The following is a 7990-nucleotide window of genomic DNA, read 5'->3' as shown; positions in this document are numbered from 1 at the left end:
CCAGCTCCACTCAGCCGCCTCCTCCCACACACACACACTAAGGGGTTAGCCCCCTCTCTCCACGGGCCCCGCTTACCCCGGCTGTGCTGGGGGTTGGCGGGGGGCTCCGTAGCTGCTGGAGGGTTTTGGGGGGCTTCTGGGGGGCTTCGGGGGAGCGGGGGCACAGCGAGCTTTCACCCGCGCGTCTCTCACCGCTTCTGAGCCTAACTGGGCTTTTTTTCCCCGGTCGGCAGGCCCTTTTAAACTGCGCACATGCACAGTGTTCTTCTTTTACCCTTTGCTCCTGTGCCCTCTGTCTCCCTTCCCATCCCTTCATTGTTTTCCCCTTTAAAACTTATACTTCCTGATTAACCTACCCATTCAAAAACCATGGAACCAACCCGATGTTGACTGCTCTAATACTGTTCACTCTGCCCACCCTGATAAAAGAGATCCTATAGTGCCTTGACGCTAAAATAAAAAGTTGAGAACCACTGGCAGAAAAATTCTTCCTCCGTTACAACTCCCCGCCCTTATTTCCTTCACTTTCATCTTGTCCTCACTCTTTATCATGGTATATATTGAATGCATTATACGGTCTTTTTATCAGGGTGGGCTGGGATAGAATGCAGAGTGAACAGGATTAGAGCAGTCAACATTAGGTTAGTCCCGTGGCACACTCCAGGGACACCAAGGACCCCCCCACCACACACCCCTCACCATACCTCCAAACAAACCCACACCCTTCCATAGCCCTTACATGCTCCCAACCCCCACACTGTACCACAAACACCCCCTCCCATACACACATAACCCCACAGACACCCACACCCTCCCACAGCTCCCACATACCCCACACATCAACCCTCCCCCCACACATCCCACCCACCATACCCACACTGCACACGCACACCCACTCCCCAACCACCCCCCCACATACACCCCTTAACCCCCAACACAATATACAAGAGTAAGAATGTATTTTGAGCTATTATGCAATTGTCTCTAGATACATAATGCAAATGCACGTAAACCAGGACAAACTTTTGCTTTAAATAAAATTTAAATAAGTTATAGTAGAAGTTTGATTTGCTTTTTTCCCCCCAGTTTCAAAATGGCAGCACCCTCCCACCCAAAAGGAGTTTCATAGTTGGTAGGGTCAGAAGGGACCCGAGCAGATCATCAAGTCCAACCGCCTGCCATGGGCAGGAAAGGATCTGAGGTCAAACGACCCTGGCTAGGTGATTATCTAGCCTCCTTTTGAAGTACCCCAGGGTAGAAGCGAGCACCACTTCCCTTGGAAGTTGGTTCCAGATCCTAGCCACCCTGACTGTGAAGTAGCACCTCCTGATGTCTAGCCTGAATCTGCTCTCTGTCAGCTGATGGCCGCTGTTCCTTGTTACTCCCGATAGTGCTTGGCGGAACAGGGACTTTCCCAATGCCTGCTAGTCTCCCTTGGCCAGTTTATAGACAGCCACCAGATCCCCGCTCAGCCTTCTCTTGTGGAGGCTGAACAGGTTCAGATTCTGTCGCCTCTCCTCATAGAGTCTGCTCTGCTGTCCCCTGATCATGCAAGTGGCCCTCCTCTGGACCCTCCCAATGCTGTCCACATCCCTCCTGAAGCGCGGTGCCCAGAACTGGATGCAGTACTCCAACTGCGGCCCGACCAGTGTCGCGTAGAGGGGGAGGATCACCTCCTTGGCCCTGCTCGAGATGCATCTGTGGATGCATGACAAGGTGTGGTTAGCCTTCCTCACATTGGCAGCTTATGTTTATCTTGGAGTCAATAATGACTCCAAGATCCTTTTCTGCCTTTGTGCTGACGAGAAGGGAGTTCCCCAGCCTGTAGGTGTGCTGCTGGTTCCTCCTCCCCAGGTGCAGCACCTTGCGCTTGTCAGTGTTGAACCCCATCCTTGAACTCAACTTGTTCAACCCCAGTGTTGAACTCATCCACCCATGCCTGTAACCTGTCCAGATCTAGTTGTAGCCTGTCCCTCCCTCCTAGTGTGACCACTTCTCCCCACATCTTAATGTCATCCGCGAATTTGAACAGGATGCTTTTCACCCCCTTGTCCAAGTCGCTGATGAAGATGTTGAACCATGCAGGCCCCAGGACCAAGCCCTGGGGGACTCCACTTCCCACATCCCTTCAGGTCGAAAATGACCTTGCAAGGGCAAGGGGTAAGACTTCTGGTGGCAAAGGTCAGGGTGCAGGACATCTGGCACCAAGATGGCAACCATGGGGAAGGGCACCCATCAAAGGGCAGGGGCACCAAAATTCGAGGGGCACTCGACAGCTCACCAAAATTCATTAAGAAGCCCTCCAGCCAAAATACCTGCCTGTCCCTGGACTAAGGTGAAAACCTCCCCACTCCTTTCACAAAGAAAGAAGTTTCCTTCAAATAGTTCTTTTAAAATGCTCCTTCCAATCCAAGGAAGTGTGAGAGGTTCAAGCCTGGTACACCTCACTGATCAATAGAAACTAAACCACTTTAGCTTGAACAAAAACCTGAATGACTAGCTGGTCTGACTCTGAAAATGTTTCTCTGTATGCAAAGCTTTATAAATAGCCTTGAAAAAATAATTAATTAACTTGTGATAAACACGCATGGTTTATTTGCCCCTAGTACAATGCAAGTAACAAAAAGGTTTTTTTTACCATCAATGTTTCCAGTTCATTTCTTGCCTTATCTGAAGACTCTCTTCAGGAAGCAGTAAGTCAAGTGACACAGTGAAGAATCCTTCCTAGCTCGAGAACAGGTTATTACTACATTTAAAGAAAAGAATAGTTCATTTCCCTGAAATTCCTTTCAAGGTAATAAAACAATGCTTAGCTCTAGGGAAAGGAAGTACAGTTCTGAAACTTTAAATATTTAAATCCATCCTGCATCAATTTTATATTTCTTTCAAAATCAAAACGAAATGCTCCCTGGTATTACTTATATAAGGATGCTGTAAACCGCCTGACAGCTCCACTGAAGAATGTTCCACCTTGAGCAAAGCATGCATCTCTTGCTACTAATATACTCACATTATCCATAAGTCTGGTTTTCAAGAACTGCAGAGGAGATACATTTTTCCTACAACAAATTAAGGATCTTCAAATAGCCAGTGAAATTCTATAGCTATATTCTGTAGGTGGACATACTCGATAAGCAGAACAGCCTCTTCTGGCCTTAAAGCCACTGGATGCATTTTTAATGTGTGCTCCTCTGCTAAAACAGAGATTGGCATCTGATGTTTTGGTGACCTTGTTATACCCCATAATCGTGAAGGTGTGATTAACAATGGACTGCCATTCTTAACTGGAAAAACCCTTGAGAGAGAATTTACTATGTTTATCCTTCCACCATTAGGGTTGGGAAAGTGAACAGCAAAAAAAGGAAGAAAAGGTCAGGCAAGCCAGAAGTAGTGAACTCTCCCCTCTTCCCTCACGCCACTATTGGACAGATTTAGTGGTTTTTCATCATGGAATAGGTCAGTTAATTTGTGCTGCTGCAGCCCATGTACTACTGTCTGTCCATGCCAGGGAGAAGGCAAGCAGCACTGCAGCTTAATCGCTTTTTAATTAACAATCAAGTAAATTACTGCTCGATGGCTGATTCTTACTAACAAAAAGTGCGATGGCGTATAACTAATGCAGGTTTGCTCATATTAATGAGCTACACTGATTTACTATAGCAGTAACATAATGTAATTATATGAGCAAAAGCCAACACAACATCTTTTGTCCACTTCTGCCTTGTCTTTGGCAGCATAAATAGCCCCAGACACTTTGGCGCACAAAAAGCAAGTGTCACTCCCCATCTTAGACTCCTTTTTCTCAGGCAAAACTAAGGCAGTGATACTCCCGCTGTCCTCCGCGCTGGTGAGACCGCAGCAGGAGTACTGTGTCCAGTTCTGGGCGCCGCACTTCAACAAGGATGTGGAAAAACGTTGAGAGGGTCCAGAGAAGGGCCACCCGTGTGATCAGGGACTTGCAAGACAAGCCATACGAGGAGAGGCTGAGGGACCTGGGTCTCTTCAGCCTACAGAAGAGAAGGCTGAGAGGGGACTTGGTAGCAGCTTACTGCTACATCAGAGGAGTGCATCAAGGGATTGGTGAACAGCTGTTCACCGGTGCACCCCAGGCAAGACCAGGAGCAATGGATACAAACTCCTGGAAGGCTGTTTCAGGCTTAATACCAGGAAAAACTCCTTCACAGTCAGGGTGTCCAGACTGTGGAATAAACTCCCTCCAGGGCTGGTGCAGTCACCTACCCTGGAAATCTGCAGAAGGAGACTGGACAGTCACCTCGCTGGGGTCACTTGACCCCAGGTGTCTTTTCCTGCCTACTGGAGGGGGACTGGACCCAATGATCTACAGGGTCTCTTCCAGCCCCTACCCATCTATGAATCTAGGAATAAACAATGTAATGGATAGGCAGAATCATCTGTGCGTGAAGAACACCGCTCATAGTGGTTTGAGAGCTCTGTTAATCCCTTTCATGTTATGATCTGAGAGGATCCTGCTTCTCTTCCAAGTGGGGGTGACCCGTCCTGCACAACAGAGTCCACAGGGGTTTTGTGCATCCTTAGAAATGCTCAGACTTGGAACAATGTGCTAGAGGCAAGAGGGACTCCAGGCTCCTTTAACTTGCAACCTCAGACCACCTGCACACCCACATCTCTAGAGATTAAGCAGCTCATATGAGCTTGGAGACCAATTATTTTCAGCCCTACAAGTGACCTCTCCAGGGCAGACTAGAGATAACCAGGCATGTAAGAGGTCTGCAACTTGCAGCTGCAATTCCACTGTGGCACCAGTTCTGTGGATAAACTCACAATTTTGCTCCAAGGGTGACACTTTCCATATTCACTTAGGGTTAAAATCATGTCAAGTGTGCATGTCCAACACCTGGGGGTGGGGAAGGCCCATTGTTTAGAACCAACTCTTTGACTCCCAAATCTGTAAATCTAGCGCTCCCCGTCTGTCTGCAACACAAGACACTTTCTGAGCAACAGAAGAGCAACAAACAGAAAACAAAGATCCAAGCTAAAGATGCACTGCTGGTTGGTCCTGTGATGCAAGGGCCTGCACTCAGCTCACAGGGCATGTCTGCACCCCAGCCAAGATGGCACCAAATACCCTCTCTGCCCAACAGCTCCCACCAACATACTCCAAATCTAGCAATCCACTAGCAAGGCCAATCTCAAATATGCCAGAGACCAATGTTTGGACTGCACATGAGAGAGCAGTGGGTCTGGCATACTTGGAAGGGTATGCCGCCACAGCGTAAATGAGCCCATAAGGACCTGGGTCTCTACTGTCTGGCACCATTAGAGACACCCGTGCAACATGCCCTCCTTCCTGGTGTAAGTGAATATGGATTTGCCCCCTATCGGCACTGTCATCCCCCCAAAACTGAGGGCTACCATGCACAGAAGAACTGAGCAAAACAAGTTTACAGGGTTCCACTGAGACCACCAAGGGGGAAAGAAAACCATTGGTAAAGACCAGCCCATCTCCCAAGTTTCTTCTAGCATGCAATGTTTAACTAACACCTCCTTTGGGTGTCCTGGCAAACCAGTCCATTTCGTTCAGTAGGGATTATTCCCTTCTGGAAAACCACAACACTTCCATTCCAGCAACCACGTCCTGAGACTGGCAGTTGAGACCATCCATGACAGTGACCTCCGAAACAACCAGTCTCAGACCCACTGCAGGTGCTGACAGATGTGTCTAAATACCTTGGGCATTTCTGATGTAGGCTTCACCAGAGCAACCAAGTGTCAATAAAGCCTACCGATAGGGAGAACATTGCTCAAAGTCTCGCTGATGTCTGCTTATGACTTGCACACAGCCATCAAAACACAAGCCTCTATATATCACTGTAGGCAGTAGATGATCTCTTGGGCCAAGTAACTCCCTCTAGAAATTAAAGGGTTGTTTTCCAGTGCAAGCATAAGTCCTATTGCTAGCAAGAGTCATTCATACCAGTGCACACTACAATAAAAGTGTGACCCCCCTAAGACCTTAAAAAAGTAAAATATAAGATTTATGTTTGCGGCAGACAGAGTATTTCCCCAGCGGGTCATCATTAAATCTAAACCTTGCAGAACACCAACATCAACGGGCCCTTTGCCAACCAAACTAAATTAGCCAGTTTATTTTCTTTATTTATTTTTTACAGTTGATACTTTAAAAGCAGAGAGACAGAACTAACTTGTCAAGGAGTTTTATTCTTTATTGGGATTGGGTGCACCCAGCATGTAGGATCACAGGCAGCTAGGAGGTAATGTTCTCTTACTCACCACATTTTTAACTACTTTAAAATGCTTTCTGTCAAGAGGCATGCAAAATAATTTGAAGAGGGAAAGCAGAAACAGAGGTAAGAATTCATCTACCATGCTTTCTTCTAATGTGTTTCAGAAAGGAAGTATGGCAAATAACTTATGGCTGTAGAAGGCTATAATGGGCCAAAAACATTTGATAATCCCACCACCCCTCTTAGAAGAAGTATTTTACCCAAAAAACAGACAGACAGAGCTTGTGTTCAACTATTCAAAACTCAGGAAATACCACAGTCAAGGTTAAAATTGAAAACTTATCTGTTCTCCTTACAGATATGCACTTATTATTTGTACAGCAGTTGTTTGCAGTCAGAAGCAGTCCCTTTGTGCTATGAAGTATAGAAACTCCCAGGAAAGGACAGACTCTGGCCTAAGGTAGCAGTTGCACTACCATACAAGCCAAAACCATGTGCAAGGCAAGCAATTACACCAAGCTTATGTCTCTTTGCTAGCATACAAATTTGCTGTTTGTAAAGCTCATCTAAAAATTGGTCAGGGTAGCCCTGATAATCTGGCCACTACGGGTTGGAGGATTTTCTGTGAGAACAAAGCATAAACAGATCTTCCAAAAGTTTTTGAAGGACAGTACTTTTATGGGTCAATCCAGATAGGACATCCCATGCAAGAGAAATAGCAGAGAATGAAGTATGACAATATTTACAGGAGTTGAATTAGCTAGTCACAAAAAAAAGCAAATCGTGTTATTTCTAAAGCAAAGAAAATGTAGTGGAAGTAATTTGTGTAAAATAAATAGATGGGGGACAAAAACACAGCTAGATCTATTTGCAGTAGGGTCTACAAAGAAGATGTAGCGAATAACTTCCACCCTATAAAGGATGGAAGACTGGATCCACCTCCAAGGAGGAGTACTCTGCACTGGTCCGCACCTGTAGGGAGTGAACCAGGAAAGCCAAGGCTGTGACTGAACTCCAACTGGCTACACGTATCAAAGATAATAAACAGTCCTTTTTTAGCTATGTGGGGAGCTGAAAGAAAAGCAAGGGTAACATTGGGCCCCTACTAAACCATATGAGACAACTAACAACGGATGCTCAGGAAAAAGCCAACCTGTTTAATGGGTATTTTGCGTCAGTTTTTCACCAGTCCCAAGGGACGGCCCTGCTCAATTCGGTACAGGACGGCCAGGATGAAGGAGAATTGTTACCCTTCATCAACGTAGACCATGTGAAGGAACACCTTGAGAGGCTGGACACCTTCAAGTCAGCTTGTCCAGACAGTTTACACCCCAGGGTACTTAAGAAGCTGGCAAGCATCGTAGCTTGGCCACTGGCACGGATCTTCGAGAGCTCCTGGCGCTCAGGTGAAGTGCCCAAATATTGGAAGAAGGGCAATGTGGTGCCTATCTTCAAGAAAGGAAGGAAAGTAGATCCAGGGAACTACAGGCCCATCAGCCTGACCTCTATCCCAGGGAAGATCTTGGAAAAAATTATCAAAGAGACCATTCTTGACAAACTGGCTGATGGCATCATCCTGAGGGATAGCTAGCATGGGTTTGTTGCAGGTAGGTCTTACCTGACCAATCTCATCTCCTTCTATGACCAGGTGACCTATCACCTGGACAAGGAAGAAGCGATTGATGTCATATAACTTGATTTTTAAAAAGGCTTTGAGCTGGTGTCCCTAACTGGCTGGCTGGAGGGCCGCACCCAGAGAGGGG

This window comes from Alligator sinensis, unplaced genomic scaffold (genome assembly GCF_000455745.1).
Source record: "Alligator sinensis unplaced genomic scaffold, ASM45574v1 scaffold1200_1, whole genome shotgun sequence".
In the NCBI taxonomy this organism is placed as follows: Eukaryota; Metazoa; Chordata; order Crocodylia; family Alligatoridae; genus Alligator; species Alligator sinensis.
The sequence above is the reverse complement of the archived record's forward strand: the minus strand, read 5'-3'. Positions refer to the sequence as shown.